Raw genomic sequence first — 27768 nt, forward strand, 5'->3', positions numbered from 1 at the left:
TCACCCCCCACCCACCCACTCACCCACCCACCCACTCACTCACCCACTCACTCACCTACTCACCCACCCACTCACTCACCCACCCACCCACCCACTCACCCACTCACTCACTCACCCACCCACCCACCCACTCACTCACCCACCCACTCACTCACCTACTCACCCACCCACTCACCCACTCACTCCCTCACCCACCCACCCACTGCCTCACCCACCCACTCACTCACTCCCTCACCCACCCACCCACTCACTCCCTCACCCACCCACTCACTCCCTCACCCACCCACTCACTCACCCACCCACTCACCCACCCACCCACCCACCCACTCACTCACTCACCCACCCACTCACTCACTCACCCACCCACTCACTCACTCACCCACTCACTCACTCACTCACACTCACTCACCCACCAATCACTCACCTACTCACCCACCCACTCACCCACCCACTCACCCCCCCCCCCCCACCCACCCACTCACCCACCCACCCACTCACTCACCCACACAACTCACTCACCTACTCACCCACCCACTCACTCACCCACCCACCCACTCACCCACCCACCCACCCACTCACCCACTCACTCACCCACTCACTCACCCACCCACTAACTCACCTACTCACCCACCCACTCACCCACTCACTCCCTCACCCACCCACTCACTCCCTCACCCACCCACTCACTCCCTCACCCACCCACTCACTCACCCACCCACTCACCCACCCACCCACTCACTCACCCACCCACCCACTCACTCACCCACCCACTCACTCACTCACCCACCCACTTACCCACCCACTCACCCCCCCCCCACCCACCCACTCACCCACCCACCCACTCACTCACCCACCCACCCACTCACTCACCTACTCACCCACCCACTCACCCACTCACTCATCCACCCACCCACCCACTCACCCACCCACTCACCCACCCACCCACTCACCCACCCACTCACTCACCCACCCACTCACCCACTCACCCACTCACCCACTCACTCACTCACTCACTCACCCACCCACCCACCCACTCACACACCCACTCACTCACCTACTCACTCACTCACCCACTCACCCACCCACTCACTCACCCACTCACCCACCCACCCACTCACTCACCCACTCACTCACCCACTCACTCACCCACTCACTCACTCACCCACTCACCCACTCACCCACCCACTCACCCACCCACCCACTCACCCACCCACTCACTCACTCACCCACCCACCCACTCACTCACCCACTCACACACCCACTCACTCACTCACCCACCCACTCACCCACCCACTCACCCACTCACTCACTCACTCACTCACCCACCCACCCACCCACTCACCCACTCACTCACTCACTCACTCACCCACTCACCCACTCACTCACTCACCCACTCACCGACTCACCCACCCACTCACCCACCCACTCACTCACCCACTCACCCACTCACTCACCCACCCACTCACCCACCCACCCACCCACCCACTCACTCACCCACCCACCCACTCACTCACCCACTCACTCACCCACCCACTCACTCACCCACTCACCCACTCACTCACCCACCCACTCACCCACCCACTCACTCACCCACTCACCCACTCACTCACCCACCCACCCACCCACTCACTCACCCACCCACCCACTCACCCACACACTCACTCACCCACCCACCCACCCACTCACCCACCCACCCACCCACTCACTCACCCACCCACCCACCCACTCACTCACCCACCCACCCACCCCACTCACCCACTCACTCACCCACTCACCCACTCACTCACCCACTCACTCACACTCACTCACCCACCCACCCACTCACTAACCCACCCACCCACCCACCCACTCACCCACCCACTCACCCACCCACTCACTCACCCACTCACTAACCCACCCACCCACCCACTCACCCACACACCCACCCACTCACCCACCCACCCACCCACTCACTCACCCACTCACTAACCCACCCACCCACTCACCCACCCACCCACCCACTCACCCACTCACTCACCCACCCACTCACTCACCCACTAACCCACCCACTCACTCACTCACTCACCCACTCACCCACCTACTCACCCACCCACTCACTCCCTCACCCACCCACTCACTCCCTCACCCACCCACTCACTCCCTCACCCACCCACTCACCCACCCACTCACCCCCCCCCCCACCCACTCACTCACCCACCCACCCACTCACTCACCTACTCACCCACCCATTCACCCACTCACTCACCCACCCACCCAACCCACTCACTCACCCACCCACTCACTCACCTACTCACCCACCCACTCACTCCCTCACCCACCCACTCACTCACCCACCCACTCACTCACCCACCCACTCACTCACCCACCCACTCACTCACCCACTCACTGACTCACCCACCCACTCACCCACTCACTCACTCACACACTCACACTCACTCACCCACCAATCACTCACCTACTCACCCACCCACTCACCCCCCCCCCCACCCACCCACTCACCCACCCACCCACTCACTCACCCACTCACTCACCTACTCACCCACCCACTCACTCACCCACCCACCCACCCACCCACTCACCCACTCACTCACTCACCCACCCACCCACTCACTCACCTACTCACCCACCCACTCACTCCCTCACCCACCCACTCACTCCCTCACCCACCCACTCACTCACCCACCCACTCACTCACTCACCCACCCACTCACTCACCCACCCACTCACTCACCCACCCACCCACTCACTCACCCACTCACTCACACTGACTCACCCACCAATCACTCACCTACTCACCCACCCACTCACTCACCCACCCACCCACCCACTCACTCACCCACCCACCCACCCACTCACCCACTCACCCACCCACTCACTCACCCACCCACCCACTAACTCACCTACTCACCCACCCACCCACCCACTCACCCACCCACCCACTCACCCACCCACCCACCCACTCACTCACCCACCCACTCACCCACCCACCCACTCACTCACCCACCCACTCACTCACTCACCCACCCACTCACTCACCCACTCACTCACTCACACACTCACTCACCCACCAATCACTCACCTACTCACCCACCCACTCACTCACCCACTCACTCACCCACTCACCCACCCACTCACTCACCCACTCACTCACCCACTCACTCACCCACCCACCCACCCACCCACCCACTCACCCACCCACCCACTCACCCACCCACTCACTCACTCACTCACTCACTCACCCACCCACCCACCCACTCACTCACCCACTCACACACCCACTCACTCACCCACCCACTCACCCACTCACTCACTCACCCACCCACCCACTCACCCACTCACTCACTCACCCACTCACTCACCCACTCACTCACTCACCCACTCACCCACTCACTCACCCACCCACTCACCCACCCACTCACCCACCCACTCACTTACCCACCCACCCACCCACTCACTCACTCACCCACCCACCCACCCACTCACTCACCCACCCACCCACACACTCACCCACCCACCCACTCACCCACACACTCACTCACCCACCCACCCACTCACCCACCCACCCACTCACTCCCTCACCCTGTATAATTATTATAATAACCACCCTGTCGCACAGACACAGACGATTGGAGCGAGGGACCAAGCCGTGTAGTGTAGAAGGTAGCGGAGGCCACGTTTATTCAACATTCATAGAGTGTGGTTGTGAGTGAGTGTGGTGGTGAGTGTGGTGGTGAGTGCGAGTGTGGTGGTGAGTGTGGTGGTGAGTGTGGTGGTGAGTGCGAGTGTGGTGGTGAGTGTGGTGGTGAGTGTGGTGGTGAGTGCGAGTGTGGTGGTGAGTGTGGTGGTGAGGGTGGCGGTGAGCGTGGTGGTGCAGCTGGAACCTAGAACACCACGTGGTGAGGCCTGTACCACGTGGTCAGGCCTCACCACGTGGTCAGGCCTCACCACGTGGCACAGGCCTCACCACGTGGTCAGGCCTCACCACGTGGTCAGGCCTCACCACGTGGCACAGGCCTCACCACGTGGCTCAGGCCTCACCACGTGGTCAGGCCTCACCACGTGGCACAGGCCTCACCACGTGGTCAGGCCTCGCCTCACCACGTGGTCAGGCGTCACCACGTGGCACAGGCCTCACCACGTGGCACAGGCCTCACCACGTGGTCAGGCCTCACCACGTGGCTCAAGCCTCACCACGTGGTCAGGCCTCACCACGTGGCACAGGCCTCACCACGTGGCACAGGCCTCACCACGTGGTCAGGCATCACCACGTGGTCAGGCCTCACCACGTGGTCAGGCCTCACCACGTGGTCAGGCCTCACCACGTGGTCAGGCCTCACCACGTGGCTCAAGCCTCACCACGTGGTCAGGCCTCACCACGTGGTCAGGCCTCACCACGTGGTCAGGCCTCACCACGTGGTCAGGCCTCACCACGTGGTCAGGCCTCACCACGTGGCACAGGCCTCACCACGTGGTCAGGCCTCACCACGTGGCACAGGCCTCACCACGTGGCACAGGCCTCACCACGTGGCACAGGCCTCACCACGTGGCACAGGCCTCACCACGTGGCACAGGCCTCACCACGTGGCACAGGCCTCACCACGTGGCACAGGCCTCACCACGTGGCACAGGCCTCACCACGTGGCACAGGCCTCACCACGTGGCACAGGCCTCACCACGTGGTCAGGCCTCACCACGTGGTCAGGCCTCACCACGTGGTCAGGCCTCACCACGTGGTCAGGCCTCACCACGTGGTCAGGCCTCACCACGTGGTCAGGCCTCACCACGTGGTCAGGCCTCACCACGTGGTCAGGCCTCACCACGTGGTCAGGCCTCACCACGTGGTCAGGCCTCACCACGTGGTCAGGCCTCACCACGTGGTCAGGCCTCACCACGTGGTCAGGCCTCACAGGAGACTTACACAACGCTGGTCGGCAGAGTACCTGGAAGGGTGAAAAACAAGCGGGGTGAGTGAGTTGGTGAGTGAGTTGGTGAGTGAGTGTCTTGGTGAGTGTCTTGGTGAGTGTGTGAGTGAGTTGGTGAGTGAGTGAGTGAGTTGGTGAGTGAGTTGGTGAGCGAGTTGGTGAGCGAGTTGGTGAGCGAGTGAGTTGGTGAGTGAGTTGGTGAGTGAGTTGGTGAGTGTGTGAGTGAGTTGGTGAGTGTGTGAGTGAGTTGGTGAGTGAGTTGGTGAGCGAGTTGGTGAGTGAGTGAGTTGGTGAGTGAGTGAGTTGGTGAGTGAGTGAGTTGGTGAGTGAGTTGGTGAGCGAGTTGGTGAGTGAGTGAGTTGGTGAGTGAGTGAGTTGGTGAGTGAGTTGGTGAGTGTGTGAGTGAGTTGGTGAGTGTGTGAGTGAGTTGGTGAGTGAGTTGGTGAGCGAGTTGGTGAGTGAGTGAGTTGGTGAGTGAGTGAGTTGGTGAGTGAGTGAGTTGGTGAGTGAGTGAGTTGGTGAGTGAGTTGGTGAGCGAGTTGGTGAGCGAGTTGGTGAGTGAGTTGGTGAGTGAGTTGGTGAGTGAGTGAGTTGGTGAGTGAGTGAGTTGGTGAGTGAGTGAGTTGGTGAGTGAGTTGGTGAGCGAGTTGGTGAGTGAGTTGGTGAGTGTGTGAGTGAGTTGGTGAGCGAGTTGGTGAGCGAGTTGGTGAGTGAGTGAGTTGGTGAGTGTCTTGGTGAGCGAGTGAGTGAGTTGGTGAGTTGGTGAGTGAGTGAGTGAGTTGGTGAGCGAGTTGGTGAGCGAGTTGGTGAGTGAGTTGGTGAGTGAGTGAGTGAGTTGGTGAGTTGGTGAGTGTGTTGGTGAGTGAGTTGGTGAGTGAGTTGGTGAGTTGGTGAGTGTGTTGGTGAGTGAGTTGGTGAGCGAGTTGGTGAGTGAGTTGGTGAGTGAGTGAGTTGGTGAGTGTCTTGGTGAGCGAGTGAGTGAGTTGGTGAGTTGGTGAGTGAGTGAGTTGGTGAGTGAGTTGGTGAGTGTGTGAGTGAGTTGGTGAGTGTGTGAGTGAGTTGGTGAGTGAGTTGGTGAGCGAGTTGGTGAGCGAGTTGGTGAGTGAGTGAGTTGGTGAGTGAGTGAGTTGGTGAGTGAGTGAGTTGGTGAGTGAGTTGGTGAGTGAGTTGGTGAGTGAGTTGGTGAGTGAGTTGGTGAGCGAGTTGGTGAGCGAGTTGGTGAGCGAGTTGGTGAGTGAGTTGGTGAGTGAGTTGGTGAGTGAGTGAGTTGGTGAGTGAGTGAGTTGGTGAGTGAGTTGGTGAGCGAGTTGGTGAGTGAGTTGGTGAGTGTGTGAGTGAGTTGGTGAGCGAGTTGGTGAGCGAGTTGGTGAGTGAGTGAGTTGGTGAGTGTCTTGGTGAGCGAGTGAGTGAGTTGGTGAGTTGGTGAGTGAGTGAGTGAGTTGGTGAGCGAGTTGGTGAGCGAGTTGGTGAGTGAGTGAGTGAGTTGGTGAGTTGGTGAGTGTGTTGGTGAGTGAGTTGGTGAGTGAGTTGGTGAGTTGGTGAGTGTGTTGGTGAGTGAGTTGGTGAGCGAGTTGGTGAGTGAGTTGGTGAGTGAGTGAGTTGGTGAGTGTCTTGGTGAGCGAGTGAGTGAGTTGGTGAGTTGGTGAGTGAGTGAGTGAGTTGGTGAGTGAGTTGGTGAGTGTGTGAGTGAGTTGGTGAGTGTGTGAGTGAGTTGGTGAGTGAGTTGGTGAGCGAGTTGGTGAGCGAGTTGGTGAGTGAGTGAGTTAGTGAGTGAGTGAGTTGGTGAGTGAGTGAGTTGGTGAGTGAGTTGGTGAGCGAGTTGGTGAGCGAGTTGGTGAGTGAGTTGGTGAGTGAGTTGGTGAGTGAGTGAGTTGGTGAGTGAGTGAGTTGGTGAGTGAGTGAGTTGGTGAGTGAGTGAGTTGGTGAGTGAGTTGGTGAGCGAGTTGGTGAGTGAGTTGGTGAGTGTGTGAGTGAGTTGGTGAGCGAGTTGGTGAGCGAGTTGGTGAGTGAGTTGGTGAGTGAGTTGGTGAGTGAGTGAGTTGGTGAGTGTCTTGGTGAGCGAGTGAGTGAGTTGGTGAGTTGGTGAGTGAGTGAGTGAGTTGGTGAGCGAGTTGGTGAGTGAGTTGGTGAGTGAGTGAGTTAGTTGGTGAGTGTGTTGGTGAGTGAGTTGGTGAGTGAGTTGGTGAGTTGGTGAGTGTGTTGGTGAGTGAGTTGGTGAGCGAGTTGGTGAGTGAGTTGGTGAGTGAGTGAGTTGGTGAGTGTCTTGGTGAGCGAGTGAGTGAGTTGGTGAGTTGGTGAGTGAGTTGGTGAGCGAGTTGGTGAGCGAGTTGGTGAGCGAGTTGGTGAGTGAGTGAGTGAGTTGGTGAGTGAGTTGGTGAGTGAGTTGGTGAGTGAGTTGGTGAGTGTGTTGGTGAGTGTGTGAGTGTGTTGGTGAGTGAGTGAGTTGGTGAGTTGGTGAGTGAGTTGGTGAGTGAGTTGGTGAGTGAGTTGGTGAGTGAGTTGGTGAGTGTGTGAGTGTGTTGGTGAGTGAGTGAGTTGGTGAGTGAGCGAGTGTGTTGGTGAGTGAGTTGGTGAGTGAGTTGGTGAGTGAGTGAGTGAGTTGGTGAGTGAGCGAGTGTGTTGGTGAGTGAGTGAGTGAGTTGGTGAGTGAGCGAGTGTGTTGGTGAGTGAGTGAGTGAGTTGGTGAGTGAGCGAGTGAGTTGGTGAGTGAGCGAGTGTGTTGGTGAGCGAGTTGGTGAGTGAGTTGGTGAGTGTCTCTCACCGCTGGGTGGGGGGTGGGGGCCCCCCCAAGTTGCCCCCCTCAGGTCCAGGCTCGAGGTGGGGGCCGTGTGGGGGGGCAGCCCCCCACCAACACAGCCTCCTACACTGTCCTGTGGGGGGGGGGGTGGTGGGGGGGGGTGGGGGAGTGGTGGGGGGGGTGGTGGGGGGGGTGGGGGAGTGTGGGGGGGGTGGTGGGGGGGGGAAGTGGGGGGGGGGGGGTGGTGGGGGGAGTGGTGGGTGAGGGGGGGAGTGGTGGGTGGTGGTGGTGGTGGTGATGATGGTGGTGTTGATGGTGGTGGTGGTGATGGTGGTGGTGATGATGGTGGTGATGGTGGTGGTGGTGATGGTGGTGGTGATGATGGTGGTGATGGTGGTGGTGGTGGTGATGATGGTGGTGTTGATGGTGGTGGTGGTGATGGTGGTGGTGATGATGGTGGTGATGGTGGTGGTGGTGATGGTGGTGGTGATGATGGTGGTGATGGTGGTGGTGGTGATGGTGGTGATGGTGGTGGTGGTGATGGTGGTGGTGATGGTGGTGGTGATGATGGTGGTGGTGATGGTGGTGGTGGTGATGGTGGTGGTGATGATGGTGGTGATGGTGGTGGTGGTGGTGATGGTGGTGGTGGTGATGGTGGTGGTGGTGGTGATGGTGGTGGTGATGGTGGTGGTGATAGTGGTGATGGTGGTGGTGGTGATGATGGTGGTGATGGTGGTGGTGGTGATGGTGGTGGTGGTGATGGTGGTGGTGGTGATCGTGGTGATGGTGGTGGTTGTGATGATGGTGGTGATGATGCTTGTGATGGTTGTGAAGATGGTGGTGGTGATGGTGGTGGTGATGGTTGTGATGATGGTGGTGGTGATGGTGGTGATGATGGTTGTGATAATGGTTGTGATGATGGTGGTGATGATGATGGTGGTGATGGTTGTGATGATGGTGGTGGTGATGGTGGTGGTGATGGTTGTGATGATGGTGGTGGTGATGGTTGTGATGATGGTGGTGATGATGGTGGTGATGATGGTGATGATGGTGGTGATGATGGTGGTGGTGGTTGTGATGATGGTGGTGATGATGGTGGTGGTGATGATGGTGGTGGTGATGGTTGTGTAGTAATTACTCAGGAGGCTTGACGACGGGATCGGAGGCACACTTATTTATTAACACAACTTGTATACAGTTAGCGAGTATACACAGGACCTAAGGGGTAACGTCCCCTTACTCGGCTAACAGGGAGACACAACATCTAAGCCCCGCTAACCTAAGCCCAAGTCCTCCACTAGGGAGCTAGGGGAGGCTACCTGTCCCAGCCCTGGTCAAGCTGGGATCCGACCCCCTGAGTTCCCAGACCTGCTCGTCAGTCTGGGCTCTCGGGGCCACGCCACCGGCTTGCCCTGGTCGGCCCTTATAAGGACAGCGAGCCAGGGGAGCTCCGGGGCCTATTCTAGCTGGTCTTCCGTCTTCGCTGGTTAAAGCTGATACCTCGACCTCGAGCCCTCCGGCTCACCCCCTCTTATAGTCCGCGGCCCCCCCGGGAGGGGCCCGTGGGGGATGCAGGTGCGGACGTCGGTGTGGCCACCTCCTATGTGTACGGCCCTAACCACGCCCCTTGTGTTTGTTTGCCATCCGCTCCCATACACAATTACACCTCTACATCACCCCCCCCTGTACAGCTCGCAGCCGTCCCCGGCTGCAAAAAAACCAGAATAAAGGTGCATGCCTCCCCAAAACCGTGTGTGCCTCGCGTAAATTTAACAAGAACAAGAACAGTCATAACAACAACAACAACAGGAAACAGGTAGAAGAAGAAAGAGAAGAAAAAAAATAACCCGGCGCACCCTCCCGAATAAATACCCCATTCCGCAAACCCAACATATATACACGCGCTCCGGATGCCCCTCCCCCACTGTCCGCAAGGGCCCCCCAACGGCCGACCTCACAATAGTCTGCGCGTTTTGGCGCGCGTTCTCGCGGCGGGCCCGTCACAAGGGCTCGACCCGGCACGCTCAGTGGTGGTTGGTGACGGTCCGGGTGCAAGAGAGTCTGGCGTCGCTGCCGAGTGACCCCCGACCCCTCCGGGAGGGGTTGGCGGGCGTGGACCCGTCACTCCTGTTGCACCTGGAGATGGAACAGTTGATGTCATGTCAGGCGAGAGCAGCGACGTCGGGGAGTCGGCGGACCCCTCACACGTTTGGCCATGCGTGTGTGTGTGTGAACCACGGGCCGGCGCAATGAACGGTTTCAACCTTGAGGGGTGCACGTACCACCGACGCCTCCCCCATTTGACGCGAACACATTGCGGCCGTAAGACCTGTACGACCTCCACTGGCCCCCGCCACGGCCGTACCAACTTTGACGAGGTTGCCAGTGGCACCTGGGGACAGTGCAACCATGCCCTGTCCCCTGGTTTCCATTTGAACACATGTACCCGCCCCAGCCGAAGCCTCTCGTTCGCCTTCTGGCGGAGTTCAGAATTTTGCACGGCCGCTTCCCGCGCCTCAGACAATTTGCTGATGTTAAATTTAACGTGTTCGGACAAGGTAGACTTCGCCTGAGGCGCCGAGAGCTTCAGCTGGGTCGTCACAGGGGGGTTAGCCTCGCGGCCATACATTAAAAAGAAAGGGGAAAATCCGGTGGCCGCATGGGGAGCCATCCTGTAGGCCTGCAACACACCGGCTATGCGAAGGTCCCAATCTGTCTGGGATTCGGACACCTGTTGGGACAGCATAGACGTGATGGTCCGATGTAGCCGTTCCACCATCCCGTCAGTTTGAGGGTGATACGGGGAGGTCCGAATTTTCTCCGTACCCAAGAGGTCGCACACCTCGCGGAGGAGTTTTCCCGAAAAATTCTTACCCTGGTCAGTAAGCAGCCGTTCCGGAGCACCTTTGTCGAGGACATAGCCCTGGACAAAGGCCTCCGCGATGGCTGCTGCCGACTGGTTGGCCAGGGGCCAGGCCATAGGCCATCTCGTGAAGTATTCGACCCCTGTCAATAAATACCTATTCCCCCTGGGTGTAGCGGGAAATGGCCCGAGTATGTCTAGCGCAACGAGCTCGTTAACCCGGGAAACCTTTATGGACTGCAGCGGAGGGTTGGACCCCCTAGCTGGTGGCTTTCGCTGCGCGCATTGCGTGCACGACCCCAGGAGATCCCCCACGTCCTTTGCCATGCCCGGCCAGAAGAAATCGAGCTGGAGCGTGGCAAAGGTCTTGTGAACCCCCAAGTGCAGAAGCCGCTCATGAACAGCCCATACCACCTTACCCCTCAATGCTGCAGGCACCACGAGCTGCTGGCGGCGGGTTTTTCCGTCCCAGTGCATTAAAAGACCCTGGAACAACCCCCACGAGTCAATGTTCGCCACCCCCTGCCCAACCCCCCCTGCGCGACGGCGCAGAGCGAGGAGGGAGGTGTCCTCCATTTGGAGGCGTCCCCATTCCGCGACCGACAACCCCAGCAACGAATCCCTCCCTTCTTGCTCGATAGGACCCGAAGCCAAAGGCGCATCGGCGGCGGCCACGAGGACCGAATCGGTGGTGACGTTCGGGGGCCTACAACGCCCCGAACCCAGGAGGCAAGCGCACTCCGAAGTGGGTGGCAACCGTGACAGGGCGTCAGCGTTCGTGTGGCGGACGCCCTTACGATATGTGGTGACAAAGTCGTAGTCCTGGAGAATCTCCAACCATCGAGACAACTGGCCCGATGGTTGTTGAACCCGCAGAGCGTACTGTAGGGCCGCATGATCTGTACGGACGGTGAAACGCCGACCGTACAGATATGGGCGGTACTGCTGAATGAAATAAACAATTGCCAATAATTCCCGACGGGTAACGCAGTACCGTTGTTCCGCTGGAGACAGTACCCGACTACCGTAAGCCACCACATGCTCTACACCCCCAATGAGTTGGGACAGCACGCCCCCGATGCCCGTGTTACTTGCATCTGTATCGAGCAAGAAGGGTTGTGAGAAGTCGGGGTAATTCAACGGCGGAGCCCCCACCAGGGCATTCCGGAGGGCGTGAAAAGCAGCCTCCTCCTCCAGCCCCCAATGAAACCTGACTCCCTTGGACGTCAAGGCATGCAATGGTTTCGCGATCGTAGCGAAGTCAGCCACAAACCGTCGATAGTACGACGCGAACCCAATGAAACTCCTGACCTCTCCCACCGAGGTGGGAGTCGGCCAGGAGCTGACGCATTCCGTTTTGGCGGGATCAGTGGATATCCCCGAGCGCCCAACAATGTGACCCAAATACCGCACCGATTCGCGGAGCAAATGGCACTTCTGCGGTTTAAATTTTAAATTGGCAGCCCGCATTTTGAGAAAAACAGCACGCAGCCTCTGGAGGTGTTCCTCGAAGGATTTGCTAAAGACGATGACATCGTCCAAGTAAATTAAACACGAATCCCATTGTAAGCCTGCCAAGACCAGTTCCATTAACCGCTGAAAAGTTGCCGGCGCAGAATGTAAGCCCATCGGCAAGCGGTTAAATTGGAAGAGACCTTGCGGTGTCCGAAAAGCAGTTTTAGGTTTTGATTCGTCATCCAGAGGAAGCTGCCAGAATCCAGATAGTAAATCGAGGGTGGAAAAGAATCGCGCCCCCGCCAAGGCATCGAGCGACTCATCCATTCGAGGAAGCGGGTACGCATCTGCCACAGAAATTTTGTTCAATCGCCGAAAGTCGACACAAAACCGCAGTGAGCCGTCGTGTTTTTTCACCAAAACGATCGGTGCGCCCCACGGGCTGTTGGAAGGGGAAATGATATCGGCGGCAAGCATGTCATCAACAGCCGATTTGACATGATCCTTTTCGGCGGGACTGAGCCGAAAGGGATTTTGGCGGATTGGCGCGCTGTCACCCGTGTCAATATGGTGTCGCAGCAATTTAGTACAACCAATATCAAATTTGTGTTTACTAAAAACGTCGGCAAATTCTTTCAGGAGAACTCGCAGCTGCGCACGCTGCGTGTCGGACAGATCCACAGATCCCGCGCAAAGTGCATCCAGCCATCCGTCATCACAGTCCGAATGCGGTCGCGACGGAGGATCGGTGGTTACCTGACCCACGAGTGGTTCCTCATAGGGCGCCGGCGTTGCGTGTGCAAGCACGGTCCCTTGAGGAACCACGGCCGTTCGCGATCCTACATTAAGGACTGCAATGAAGGGGTCCCCATCCCCTTTCACCATGGTCTGAGCCGCTAGCAAATCGGGTCCATTGACCCCGGCCCGAGATGGTCCCAACAAGACCCCCCGATCCGCAACCCCTTTAGCAAACGGCCGACGCAACCTAAGAGGGACGAGCATCTGAGCCCCCGGGGGTACGCGCACAGTTTTTGTCACGAGCGCCTGCACGGTGGCAAACGCCCGACGCTCCGTGGTGGGGGAAGACAAAAATGTAACACGTCGGCCCGATGGGAGCTCGATGCACCCCTGGTCAATCAAGATACGGATGGGCATTTTGGCCAAGAAATCCGTCCCCAACAGGCACGGAACCGCGAGTGAGGAGGAAACCAAAACAGGCCCGGATAATTTAATGTCTCCAATGCAAACTTTGGCGCGGATTTGCCCAATAATGCCCAGCGAGCCCCCGTTAGCAGCATAGCATGGCACGTCAACAGGGAGCAAGGGACGACTTTGAACGGGAAGGATGTTATAAATCAAATCAGATATAATGGTCGCCGATGCCCCTGTGTCAATTAAAATCCGCACCTCTACCCCATCAATATGACCGACCACAACCGATGATCCCGCCGACGCAGCAACGACACGATGGGCGAGCTCCGACCACTGACCCGGTTGGAGCGCTCGCCGCATTTCAGAACAATCGCGCGCGATGGGCGGCGATTTTCGAACCCTGTTCAGTTGAGCGCGTGAGTGTGTGTCGGATGTGTGCATGGGCCAAACGTGTGAGGTGCCACGACTCGCCGTATTTCTCTGCTGGAGCTTGGGTGGAGACGGCGTGGCGTCCTGACGAGGTGTCGCTCCGCGCTGACGGGGAGCCCGGCATCCTGACGCAACGTGGCCTTGCAGGCCACAGTTGTAGCAGCGTGTGAGCGCCCCAGATGGCCTGGGCTGCTCCTGGCGGCTCGGTCCATTCCGAGCCTGCGGTGCCGCCGATCTCCATTCCCCCCGCCGCTCCACCCCGCAGACCTCCTCTGATGGGAGGGCGGTGGCCGCCATGGCATGGCCGGCCACCCCCTTGGCAGCCTTGCGACGCAGGGACCGCAAGCCCCCGTGGATGTGGCGCGCGACCAGCAGGGACGACATCTCTCCGTCGTCTTGAGCCAAGACGGCGATGTCCAGCTCATCGGCGAGTAGCAGCAGCTTTTCAGCCACCATGGCGTCCACTCCCTCCTCGTCCATCCGCGGGAAAGCTGCCTTTGCCAGGGCCAGGAGAGCCGTTCGGAAGGCCAGGGGCGATTCGTTGGCGCCCCGATGCCGATCGTGGAACAGCTGCCTGCAGTCCGAAGGCGGCCCATAGACGGCTGACAGCAGCTGCAGCGCCAGGTGCAGCGTGGCGCGCTTCTCCTTAGGCGCCGAGGTGAGGGTAGCCAGGGCGTCGTCGTCCAGCATCGCCGGCAGCGCGCATAGTGCCTCGGCGTCCGTCCAGTTCGCCATCTCTTGATGAGCGATGAACCGCCTTTTGAAGCCGCCCCAATCTCCAGCCGCTCCCACGAACTCCTTGAGAGGCGGCAGTCGCTGTTGTAAGGCGACGTCCGTGGCTGCGGATCTCGCTCCCTCGTTCCCAGCCGACGTTACAGTGTGGGCGGGCTGTGAGCATGGCATCGCCGGTCGCTCCGTTGTTGACGCGCTGGCCGGCGTTGATGATGTCACGGCTCGTGCTTGGCCCTCAGCAGTCACCTGACGCAGGCCGGCCCCGCCCTCTGCTCGCACTGTAGTGATGGCGGGAAATTTAACCGCGAGCCGCGTCGGGGTGGCGGGAAATGCCGGCGTGCGTCGGCTGCTGCCGTCTTCCCGCGCAGCCCCTCCAGCTCCCAGCCGCGTGATCTCCTCCAACACGGCGGCCGCGGCGTAGAGCAGCTCCGCCAGGTGGGAGTGAGCCAGCCGAAGTCCCTCGGCCGACGCATCCCCCCCCCCCCTGTCGTAGCGGCGCGGGTGTACTCGGCCCCGGCTGCTCCGATCCGACCTCGGCCATCTCTGGTGGTGATTCGGCCGCGGTGTCCTCCCTCTCCGACTCCCTGGTACGTGTCGTCCCTCGTGTGTCCATCTTTGGACGTTTTACTTCTGACACCAGATGTAGTAATTACTCAGGAGGCTTGACGACGGGATCGGAGGCACACTTATTTATTAACACAACTTGTATACAGTTAGCGAGTATACACAGGACCTAAGGGGTAACGTCCCCTTACTCGGCTAACAGGGAGACACAACATCTAAGCCCCGCTAACCTAAGCCCAAGTCCTCCACTAGGGAGCTAGGGGAGGCTACCTGTCCCAGCCCTGGTCAAGCTGGGATCCGACCCCCTGAGTTCCCAGACCTGCTCGTCAGTCTGGGCTCTCGGGGCCACGCCACCGGCTTGCCCTGGTCGGCCCTTATAAGGACAGCGAGCCAGGGGAGCTCCGGGGCCTATTCTAGCTGGTCTTCCGTCTTCGCTGGTTAAAGCTGATACCTCGACCTCGAGCCCTCCGGCTCACCCCCTCTTATAGTCCGCGGCCCCCCCGGGAGGGGCCCGTGGGGGATGCAGGTGCGGACGTCGGTGTGGCCACCTCCTATGTGTACGGCCCTAACCACGCCCCTTGTGTTTGTTTGCCATCCGCTCCCATACACAATTACACCTCTACAGTTGTGATGGTGATGGTGGTGATGGTGGTGATGATGGTGGTGGTGATGGTTGTGATGGTGATGGTGATGATGGTGGTGGTGATGATGGTGGTGGTGATGGTTGTGATGGTGATGATGGTGGTGGTGATGGTTGTGATTGTTGTGGTGATGGTTGTGATGATGGTGGTGGTGATGGTTGTGATTGTTGTTGTTGTGGTTGTGGTTGTTGTGGTTGTTGTTGTGGTTGTTGTTGTGGTTGTTGTTGTGGTTGTTGTTGTGGTTGTTGTTGTGGTTGTTGTTGTGGTTGTTGTTGTGGTTGTTGTGGTACCACGTGGGCTGCTGTGAGCAGGCGGGGGCGGTGTGGAGGCAGCAGTGCACCCTGGGACAAAGTCACCCTGCACACAACAACAACAACCACCACCACAACAACAACAACATCACCACAACAACAACAACAACAACAACATCACCACAACAACAACAACAACAACTACATCACCACAATAACAACAACTGCATCACCACAACAACAACAACCACAACAACATCACCACAACAACAACAACTACATCACCACAACAACAACAACTGCATCACCACAACAACAACAACCACAACAACACCACCACAACAACAACAACAACATCACCACATGTCTGTGTGTGTGTATGCTGTGTGCATGTGTGTGTACGGTGTGTGTATGCTGTGTACGTGTGTGTGTACGGTGTGTGTGTGTGTACGTGTCTGTGTGTGTACGGTGTGTGTCTGTATGTCTGTGTGTACGTGTGTGTGTGTGTGTCTGTGTGTGTGTACGTGTGTGTGTACGTGTCTGTGTGTGTCTGTGTGTGTGTCTGTATGTCTGTGCGTACGTGTCTGTGTGTGTACGTGTCTGTGTGTGTGTCTGTGTGTGTACGTGTCTGTGTGTGTACGTGTCTGTGTGTGTGTGTATATCTGTGTGTGTGTGTGTGTCTGTGTGTGTGTGTCTGTGTGTGTGTGTGTCTGTGTGTGTGTGTGAGTGTGTACGTGTCTGTGTGTGTCTGTGTGTGTGTCTGTATGTCTGTGTGTACGTGTATGTGTGTGTACGTGTCTGTGTGTGTACGTGTCTGTGTGTACGTGTCTGTGTACGTGTCTGTGTGTGTGTGTATATCTGTGTGTGTGTCTGTGTGTCTGTGTGTGTACGTGTCTGTGTGTGTACGTGTCTGTGTACGTGTCTGTGTGTGTGTGTATATCTGTGTCTGTGTGTGTGTGTGTGTCACTGTGTGTGACTGTGTGTGTCTGTGTGTGTGTGTCTGTGAGTGTGTGTGTGTGTGTCTGTGTGTGTGTGTGTCTGTGTGTGTGTCTGTGTGTGTGTGTCTGTGTGTGTGTGTGTCTGTGTGTGTGTGTCTGTGTGTGTGTGTCTGTGTGTCTGTGTGTGTCTGTGTGTGTGTGTCTGTGTGTGTGTGTCTGTGTGTGTGTGTCTGTGTGTGTGTGTCTGTGTGTGTGTGTCTGTGTGTCTGTGTGTGTCTGTGTGTGTGTGTCTGTGTGTGTGTGTCTGTGTGTGTGTGTCTGTGTGTGTGTGTGAGTGTGCACCTGATGAGGTTCGTGCGTCTCGTGTCTCCGCGCTTCGTGCGGCCACAGACGGAGCACGACGCGTCGACGCCGCCGCTCGCCGGCTCCACGAAGAGACGCCGACCCACACGGTACACAAACGTGCCTGCCGGAGACACACAGACACACACAGAGACACACACACAGACACACACAGAGACACACAGAGACACACAGACACACACAGAGACACACACACAGACACAACACAGACACACACACACAGAGACACACAGAGACACACACAGAGACACACACAGAGATACACAGAGAGATACACAGAGACACACACAGAGACACACACAGAGACACACACACAGACACAACACAGACACACACACACAGAGACACACAGAGAGACACACACAGAGACACACACAGAGACACACACAGAGACATACACACACAGAGATACACAGAGACACACACAGAGACACACACAGAGACACACAGAGACACACAGAGAGACACACACAGAGATACACAGAGACACACACAGAGACACACACACAGACACACACACACAGAGACACACAGAGACACACACAGAGACACACAGAGACACACACAGAGACACACACAGAGATACACAGAGACACACACAGAGACACACACACAGACACAACACAGACACACACACACAGAGACACACAGAGACACACACAGAGACACACAGAGACACACACAGAGACACACACAGAGATACACAGAGACACACACAGAGACACACACACAGACACAACACAGACACACACACACAGAGACACAGACACACACAGAGACACACAGAGAGACACACACAGAGACACACACACAGACACAACACAGACACACACACACAGAGACACAGACACACACAGAGACACACACAGAGACACACAGAGACACACAGAGAGACACACACAGAGACACACAGAGACACGACGACGCAGCATCAGCATTACCAACATCGCCATCGAGTGAGTGAGTGAGTGGCTGAGTGAGTGAGTGGCTGAGTGAGTGAGTGGCTGAGTGAGTGAGTGGCTGAGTGAGTGAGTGGCTGAGTGAGTGAGTGGCTGAGTGAGTGGCTGAGTGAGTGAGTGGCTGAGTGAGTGAGTGGCTGAGTGAGTGAGTGGCTGAGTGAGTGAGTGGCTGAGTGAGTGAGTGGCTGAGTGAGTGAGTGGCTGAGTGAGTGAGTGGCTGAGTGAGTGAGTGGCTGAGTGAGTGAGTGGCTGAGTGAGTGGCTGAGTGAGTGAGTGGCTGAGTGAGTGAGTGGCTGAGTGAGTGAGTGGCTGAGTGAGTGAGTGGCTGAGTGAGTGAGTGGCTGAGTGAGTGAGTGGCTGAGTGAGTGAGTGGCTGAGTGAGTGAGTGGCTGAGTGAGTGAGTGGCTGTGCGAGTAGATGAGTGAGTGGCTGAGTGAGTGAGTGGCTGAGTGAGTAAGTGGCTGAGTGAGTAAGTGGCTGAGTGAGTGAGTGGCTGAGTGAATGAGTGGCTGAGTGAGTGAGTGGCTGAGTGAGTGAGTGGCTGAGTGAGTGAGTGGCTGAGTGAATGAGTGGCTGAGTGAGTGAGTGGCTGAGTGAGTGAGTGGCTGAGTGAGTGAGTGGCTGAGTGAGTGAGTGGCTGAGTGAGTGAGTGGCTGAGTGAATGAGTGGCTGAGTGAGTGAGTGGCTGAGTGAGTGAGTGGCTGAGTGAGTGAGTGGCTGAGTGAATGAGTGGCTGAGTGAGTGAGTGGCTGAGTGAGTGAGTGGCTGAGTGAGTAAGTGGCTGAGTGAGTAAGTGGCTGAGTGAGTAAGTGGCTGAGTGAGTGGCTGAGTGAGTGAGTGGCTGAGTGAGTGAGTGGCTGAGTGAGTGAGTGGCTGAGTGAGTGAGTGGCTGAGTGAGTGAGTGGCTGAGTGAGTGAGTGGCTAAGTGAGTGAGTGGCTGAGTGAGTGAGTGGCTGAATGAGTGAGTGGCTGAGTGAGTGAGTGGCTGAGTGAGTGAGTGGCTGAGTGAGTGAGTGGCTGAGTGAGTAAGTGGCTGAGTGAATGAGTGGCTGAGTGAGTGAGTGGCTGAGTGAATGAGTGGCTGAGTGAGTGAGTGGCTGAGTGAGTGAGTGACTGAGTGAGTAAGTGGCTGATGGAATGAGTGGCTGAGTGAATGAGTGGCTGAGTGAATGAGTGGCTGAGTGAGTGAGTGGCTGTGCGAGTAGATGAGTGAGTGGCTGAGTGAGTGAGTGGCTGAGTGAGTGAATAAGTGACTGTGTGAGTAAACGAGTGAGTGGCTGAGTGAGTGAGTGGCTGAGTGAGTGGCTGAATAAGTGAGTGAATGAATGAGTGGCTGAGTGAGTGAGTGGCTGAGTGAGTGGCTGAATAAGTGAGTGAATGAATGAGTGGCTGAGTGAGTGAGTGGCTGAGTGAGTGGCTGAATAAGTGAGTGAATGAATGAGTGGCTGAGTGAGTGAGTGGCTGAGTGAGTGGCTGAATAAGTGAGTGAATGAATGAGTGGCTGAGTGAGTGAGTGGCTGAGTGAGTGGCTGAATAAGTGAGTGAATGAATGAGTGGCTGAGTGAGTGAGTGGCTGAGTGAGTGGCTGAATAAGTGAGTGAATGAATGAGTGGCTGAGTGAGTGAGTGGCTGAGTGAGTGAGTGGCTGAATAAGTGAGTGAATGAATGAGTGGCTGAGTGAGTGAGTGGCTGAGTGAGTGGCTGAATGAGTGAGTGAATGAATGAGTGGCTGAGTGAGTGGCTGAGTGAGTGGCTGAATAAGTGAGTGAATGAATGAGTGGCTGAGTGAGTGAGTGGCTGAGTGAGTGAGTGGCTGAGTGAGTGAGTGGCTGAGTGAGTGAGTGGCTAAGTGAGTGAGTGGCTGAGTGAGTGAGTGGCTGAGTGAGTGAGTGGCTGAGTGAGTGAGTGGCTGAGTGAGTGAGTGGCTGAGTGAGTGAGTGGCTGAGTGAGTGAGTGGCTAAGTGAGTGAGTGGCTGAGTGAGTGAGTGGCTGAATGAGTGAGTGGCTGAGTGAGTGAGTGGCTGAGTGAGTGAGTGGCTGAGTGAGTGAGTGGCTGAGTGAATGAGTGGCTGAGTGAATGAGTGGCTGAGTGAGTGAGTGGCTGAGTGAGTGAGTGGCTGAGTGAGTGAGTGGCTGAGTGAGTGAGTGGCTGAGTGAGTGAGTGGCTGAGTGAGTAAGTGGCTGAGTGAATGAGTGGCTGAGTGAGTGAGTGGCTGAGTGAATGAGTGGCTGAGTGAGTGAGTGGCTGAGTGAGTGAGTGACTGAGTGAGTAAGTGGCTGATGGAATGAGTGGCTGAGTGAATGAGTGGCTGAGTGAATGAGTGGCTGAGTGAGTGAGTGGCTGAGTGAGTGAGTGGCTGTGCGAGTAGATGAGTGAGTGGCTGAGTGAGTGAGTGGCTGAGTGAGTGAATAAGTGACTGTGTGAGTAAACGAGTGAGTGGCTGAGTGAGTGAGTGGCTGAGTGAGTGGCTGAATAAGTGAGTGAATGAATGAGTGGCTGAGTGAGTGAGTGGCTGAGTGAGTGGCTGAATAAGTGAGTGAATGAATGAGTGGCTGAGTGAGTGAGTGGCTGAGTGAGTGGCTGAATAAGTGAGTGAATGAATGAGTGGCTGAGTGAGTGAGTGGCTGAGTGAGTGGCTGAATAAGTGAGTGAATGAATGAGTGGCTGAGTGAGTGAGTGGCTGAGTGAGTGGCTGAATAAGTGAGTGAATGAATGAGTGGCTGAGTGAGTGAGTGGCTGAGTGAGTGGCTGAATAAGTGAGTGAATGAATGAGTGGCTGAGTGAGTGAGTGGCTGAGTGAGTGAGTGGCTGAATAAGTGAGTGAATGAATGAGTGGCTGAGTGAGTGAGTGGCTGAGTGAGTGGCTGAATGAGTGAGTGAATGAATGAGTGGCTGAGTGAGTGGCTGAGTGAGTGGCTGAATAAGTGAGTGAATGAATGAGTGGCTGAGTGAGTGAGTGGCTGAGTGAGTGAGTGGCTGAGTGAGTGGCTGAATAAGTGAGTGAATGAATGAGTGGCTGAGTGAGTGAGTGGCTGAGTGAGTGGCTGAATAAGTGAGTGAATGAATGAGTGGCTGAGTGAGTGAGTGGCTGAATGAGTGGCTGAATAAGTGAGTGAATGAATGAGTGGCTGAGTGAGTGAGTGGCTGAATAAGTGAGTGAATGAATGAGTGGCTGAGTGAGTGAGTGGCTGAGTGAGTGGCTGAATAAGTGAGTGAATGAATGAGTGGCTGAGTGAGTGAGTGGCTGAGTGAGTGGCTGAATAAGTGAGTAAATGAATGAGTGGCTGAGTGAGTGAGTGGCTGAGTGAGTGGCTGAATAAGTGAGTGAATGAATGAGTGGCTGAGTGAGTGAGTGGCTGAGTGAGTGAGTGGCTGAATAAGTGAGTGAATGAATGAGTGGCTGAGTGAATGAGTGGCTGAGTGAGTGGCTGAATGAGTGAGTGAATGAATGAGTGGCTGAGTGAGTGAGTGGCTGAGTGAGTGAGTGGCTGAATAAGTGAGTGAATGAATGAGTGGCTGAGTGAGTGAGTGGCTGAGTGAGTGGCTGAATAAGTGAGTGAATGAATGAGTGGCTGAGTGAGTGAGTGGCTGAGTGAGTGAGTGGCTGAATAAGTGAGTGAATGAATGAGTGGCTGAGTGAATGAGTGGCTGAGTGAGTGGCTGAATGAGTGAGTGAATGAATGAGTGGCTGAGTGAGTGAGTGGCTGAGTGAGTGAGTGGCTGAATAAGTGAGTGAATGAATGAGTGGCTGAGTGAGTGAGTGGCTGAGTGAGTGGCTGAATAAGTGAGTGAATGAATGAGTGGCTGAGTGAGTGAGTGGCTGAGTGAGTGGCTGAATAAGTGAGTGAATGAATGAGTGGCTGAGTGAGTGAGTGGCTGAGTGAGTGAGTGGCTGAATAAGTGAGTGAATGAATGAGTGGCTGAGTGAGTGAGTGGCTGAGTGAGTGAGTGGCTGAATAAGTGAGTGAATGAATGAGTGGCTGAGTGAGTGAGTGGCTGAGTGAGTGAGTGGCTGAGTGAGTGGCTGAATAAGTGAGTGAATGAATGAGTGGCTGAGTGAGTGAGTGGCTGAGTGAGTGGCTGAATAAGTGAGTGAATGAATGAGTGGCTGAGTGAGTGAGTGGCTGAGTGAGTGAGTGGCTGAGTGAGTGAGTGGCTGAGTGAGTGAGTGGCTGAGTGAGTGAGTGGCTGAGTGAGTGAGTGGCTGAGTGAGTGAGTAAGCGGGCGGGCGAGTCAGTGAGTAAGAGTGGCACCTACACTGATGCCCATCCACCGCATCTCTCCATCCACCATCACCACCACCACCACTGCCACCACCACCACCACCACCACCGCCACCACCACCACCGCCACCACCACCACCGTCATCACCACTGCAGCACTCTTGCCAATGAGCCTTGCGGAATTCCAGCAGCCTTGCCCAGCGGAGTTCCCACCCAGCGCCATAGGCCTCCTCTTCCACACCGTCCTCGCCACCACCGCCACCACCGCCACCACCGCCACCACCGCCACCGCCACCGCCGCCGCCACCACCGCCACCACCGCCACCACCGCCACCACCGCCCAGTAACCACGGCGGTGAAGGAGGTGCGTGGATGAGGGTGTGTGGCGAGTTCGAGGCTTTGGTGCGACAGGACAGGACAGGAGGTGGAGGAATGAGACAGGGAGGGGAGAGGGGAGGTCGCATCGAACGGCCCGGCTGGAGATTGTTGTTGTTGTTGTGGTGTGCGTTGTTGTTGTTGTGGGTGGGCGGGTGGGTGTGTGGGTGAGTGGGTGGGTGAGTGGGTGGGCGAGTGGGTGGGTGAGTGGATGAGTGACTGCGTGAGTGGGACTCTGTGAGTCTCTCTGAGTCTCTCTGAGTCTCTCTGAGTCTCTCTGAGTCTCTGCGGGTCTCTGCGAGTCTCTGTGAGTCTCTGTGAGTCTCTGTGGGTCTCTGTGGGTCTCTGTGGGTCTCTGTGGGTCTCTGTGAGTCTCTCTGAGTCTCTCTGAGTCTCTGTGGGTCTCTGAGAGTCTCTGTGGGTCTCTGTGGGTCTCTGTGAGTCTCTGTGAGTCTCTGTGCGTCTCTGTGAGTCTCTGTGAGTCTCTGTGAGTCTCTGTGGGTCTCTGTGAGTCTCTGTGGGTCTCTGTGGGTCTCTGTGAGTCTCTGTGAGTCTCTGTGGGTCTCTGTGAGTCTCTGTGAGTCTCTGTGGGTCTCTGTGAGTCTCTGTGAGTCTCTGTGAGTCTCTGTGGGTCTCTGTGGGTCTCTGTGAGTCTCTGTGGGTCTCTGTGGGTCTCTGTGAGTCTCTGTGAGTCTCTGTGAGTCTATGTGGGTCTGTGAGTCTCTGTGGGTCTCTGTGGGTCTCTATGAGTCTCTATGAGTCTCTGTGGGTCTCTGTGAGTCTCTGTGAGTCTCTGTGAGTCTCTGTGGGTCTCTGTGAGTCTCTGTGAGTCTCTGTGGGTCTCTGTGAGTCTCTGTGGGTCTCTGTGGGTCTCTGTGAGTCTCTGTGAGTCTCTGTGGGTCTCTGTGAGTCTCTGTGGGTCTCTGTGGGTCTCTGTGAGTCTCTGTGAGTCTCTGTGGGTCTCTGTGAGTCTCTGTGGGTCTCTGTGAGTCTCTGTGGGTCTCTGTGGGTCTCTGTGAGTCTCTGTGGGTCTCTGTGAGTCTCTGTGGGTCTCTGTGAGTCTCTGTGAGTCTCTGTGGGTCTCTGTGGGTCTCTGTGGGTCTCTGTGGGTCTCTGTGAGTCTCTGTGGGTCTCTGTGGGTCTGTGTGAGTCTCTGTGAGTCTCTGTGGGTCTCTGTGGGTCTCTGTGAGTCTCTGTGAGTCTCTGTGGGTCTCTGTGAGTCTCTGTGAGTCTCAGTGAGTCTCTGTGAGTCTCTGTGGGTATCTGTGGGTCTCTGTGAGTCTCTGTGAGTCTCAGTGAGTCTCTGTGAGTCTCTGTGGGTATCTGTGGGTCTCTGTGAGTCTCTGTGAGTCTCTGTCTCTGTGGGTCTCTATGAGTCTCTGTGAGTCTCTGAGCGCAGTCCCACCACTCACCGGCGACCCGCCCCTCGCCCCGCCCCCCCGACTCCTCGCCCTCCGCCATGCGGCGCCTGTTGTTGCCGCGGTGACGTAACAGCCTCAGCAGCCCGCCCGCAGAGCCGGGGACCTCCTCCGCCGTGGGGACCTCCTCCACCGTGGGGACACCCTCCGCCGTGGGGACACCCTCCGCCGTGGGGACACCCTCCGCCGTGGGGACCTCCGCCGTGGGGACCTCGGCAGCTCCTCTCTCCGGCGGGTGAGTCTTCGGTTCTCCCCGCGTCTGCCCCCGTGTCTCACCCCGTGTCTCCCCCCGTGTCTCACCCCGTGTCTCTCCCCGTGTCTCACCCCGTGTCTCTCCCCGTGTCTCACCCCGTGTGACCCCCCGTGTGACCCCCCGTGTCTCACCCCGTGTCTCACCCCGTGTGACCCCCCGTGTCTCCCCCCGTGTCTCACCCCGTGTCTCACCCCGTGTCTCACCCCGTGTCTCACCCCGTGTCTCACCCCGTGTCTCTCCCCGTGTCTCACCCCGTGTCTCACCCCGTGTCTCACCCCGTGTGACCCACCGTGTGACCCCCCGTGTCTCACCCCGTGTGACCCCCCGTGTCTCCCCCCGTGTCTCACCCCGTGTCTCACCCCGTGTCTCCCCCCGTGTCTCACCCCGTGTCTCACCCCGTGTCTCACCCCGTGTCTCACCCCGTGTGACCCCCCGTGTGACCCCCCGTGTGACCCCCCGTGTCTCACCCCGTGTCTCACCCCGTGTGACCCCCCGTGTCTCACCCCGTGTCTCACCCCGTGTCTCACCCCGTGTCTCACCCCGTGTCTCACCCCGTGTCTCCCCCCGTGTCTCAGCCCGTGTCTCCCCCCGTGTCTCCACTCTCCCCCGCGTCTCCCCCTGTCTGTCTCCCTGTCTGTCTCCTAGTGTCTCCACTCTCCCCCATGTCTCCCCCCGTGTCTCCTCCCATCTCCCTCCCCATGTCTTCCCAAATCTCTCTCCCCGTGTCTCTCCCCGTGTCTCCCCCTGTCTGTCTCCTAGTGTCTCACCCCGTGTCTCCCCCCGTGTCTCCACTCTCCCCCATGTCTCCCCCAGTGTCTCCCCCTGTCTATCTCCCTGTCTGTCTCCTAGTGTCTCCACTCTCCTCCGTGTCTCCCCCCGTGTCTCCCCCTGTCTCTCCCCCCGTGTCTCCCCCCGTGTCTCCCCCCATATCTCCCCCCGTGTCTCCCCCCGCGTCTCCCCCCGCGTCTCCCCCCGTGTCTCTCCCCGTGTCTCACCCCGTGTCTCAGCCCGTATCTCCCCCCATGTCTCACCCCGTGTCTCCCCCCGTGTCTCTCCCCGTGTCTCACCCCGTGTCTCAGCCCGTATCTCCCCCCATGTCTCACCCCGTGTCTCCCCCAGTGTCTCCCCCAGTCTCCCTCCCAGGGTCGCCCCCCGTGTCTCCCCCCGTGTCTCCCCCAGACTCTCCCGCCATGTCTCCTCCCATCTCCCTCCCCGTGTCTCACCCCGTGTCCCACCCCGTGTCCCACCCAGGGTGCGGAGTGTCGCCCTGAGGGTGACTCCCTCTCGCCGCAGCGTCTCCAGCAGAGCTCGGTTGACTTCGCGGAGACGGCCGGGAGACGCCATCACCGCCGGTGACACGATCCGGTGATGCGTCCGGTGACACGATCCGGTGACGCGATCCGGTGATGCGACCGGTGAGACAACCGGTGACACGATCCTGAGACGGCAGGAGACAGACGGTACGATCGGTGACGCGGCCGGTGACACCATCATCTTCACCATCATCTTCACCATCATCATCAGCACCACCATCATTATCAGCAGCATCACCACCATCAGCACCCCCACCATCATCACCATCACCACCATCATCACCATCACCACCATCACCACCATCAGCACCATCATCACCATCACCACCATCACCACCATCAGCACCATCACCACCATCAACCACCACCCCCACCATCATCACCATCACCACCATCATCACCATCACCACCATCACCACCATCAGCACCATCACCACCATCAACCACCACCCCCACCATCACCACCACCATCACCACCATCACCACCACCATCACCCCCACCATCACCACCACCATCACCACCACCATCACCACCACCATCACCACCACCACCATCACCAACATCACCACCAACATCACCACCAACATCACCACCATCACCCCCACCATCACCATCACCACCAACATCACCACCAACATCACCACCAACATCACCACCAACATCACCACCATCACCACCATCACCATCACCACCATCACCCCCACCATCACCACCACCATCACCAACATCACCACCAACATCACCACCATCACCCCCACCATCACCATCACCACCAACATCACCACCAACATCACCACCAACATCACCACCATCACCACCAACATCACCACCATCACCACCATCACCCCCACCATCACCACCACCATCACCACCACCACCATCACCACCACCATCACCACCACCACCACCATCACCACCAACATCACCACCATCACCACCAACATCACCACCATCACCCCCACCATCATCACCACCACCACCACCCCCACCACCACCAACATCTCCGGGGCGGTAAACTTGGCGGGTGAAAGTTCCATCGCCTCCCGGCAGAGGTCAGCCTGAAGCCCGAATGGAACCCACGACCTCCTGTGTACCAGGCGAGGTAGTCAACATCTCATCAGGGTCATGATCGAACCCACGACCTCCTGTAGACCAGGCGAGGTAGTTAACATCTCATCAGGGTCATGATCGAACCCACGACCTCCTGTAGACCAGGCGAGGTAGTTAACATCTCATCAGGGTCATGATCGAACCCACGACCTGCTGTGTACCAGGCGAGGTAGTTAACATCTCATCAGGGTCGGGATCGAACCCACGACCTCCTGTGTACCAGGCGAGGTAGTCAACATCTCATCAGGGTCATGATCGAACCCACGACCTCCTGTAGACCAGACGAGGTAGTCAACATCTCATCAGGGTCATGATCGAACCCACGACCTCCTGTATACCAGGCGAGGTAGTCAACATCTCATCAGGGTCGGGATCGAACCCACGACCTCCTGTGTACCAGGCGAGGTAGTCAACATCTCATCAGGGTCGGGATCGAACCCACGACCTCCTGTAGACCAGGCGAGGTAGTTAACATCTCACAGGGTCATGATCGAACCCACGACCTCCTGTAGACCAGGCGAGGTAGTTAACATCTCATAGCCACCGTGGCAACCCGTACACAGTAGATACGGTACGTGCTTCGAGTCAAATTCTCATCACCAATGCAGTTTAAGGCGTTAGGAATAACTGCGACTATCGGCTTATGTATACCGGGGTGGGTCGGGCAGCCACCGGTCTTTCCTAGCGGTCCCCGCCGGAAGCCTGCGCTGGGCCGCCCGCTAGGGAGAAGGTCATCAACCCGGTGGGTTCCTTCACCACTAAATTCAGATAAGACGTTTGAACGTAAATGCAACAAGTGTATCGGTATCGTTTACCCTGTGGGTGATGTTGCAGAGGGAAAAAAAAGTCCCGAAGACGTTGAAAATACCTGCGTCGGGCACGCACCGGACTTTCCTAGCGGTCCCTGCCGGAAGCCTGCGCTGGGCCGCCCGCTATGGCGAGGGTCATCACCGATGGGCTTCTTCCTTTGTCACCAAATTCAGTGAAGGCGTTACAAACAACTGTAACTAATGGTCCCGTCGTCGTTTACCCTGTGAGTGATGTTGCAGGGGAAGGGAAAAACACCCT

The 27768-nt window shown here is 57.3% G+C and overlaps 1 long non-coding RNA gene across 1 annotated transcript; it reads right to left on the reverse strand.

The window, feature by feature from the left end:
- Positions 1-4899: 4899 nt before the first annotated feature.
- Positions 4900-22351, reverse strand: LOC144954593 (uncharacterized). Its single transcript, XR_013641283.1, has 5 exons — positions 22265-22351; positions 17027-17150; positions 15786-15852; positions 7684-7792; positions 4900-4940 (listed from the first exon to the last, which is right to left on the reverse strand). It is a non-coding gene; the product is annotated as an uncharacterized LOC144954593 (long non-coding RNA).
- Between the last annotated feature and the right edge of the window lie 5417 nt (positions 22352-27768).

This window comes from Lampetra fluviatilis, unplaced genomic scaffold (assembly GCF_964198595.1).
Source record: "Lampetra fluviatilis unplaced genomic scaffold, kcLamFluv1.1 SCAFFOLD_456, whole genome shotgun sequence".
NCBI classification, from domain to species: domain Eukaryota; kingdom Metazoa; phylum Chordata; class Hyperoartia; order Petromyzontiformes; family Petromyzontidae; genus Lampetra; species Lampetra fluviatilis.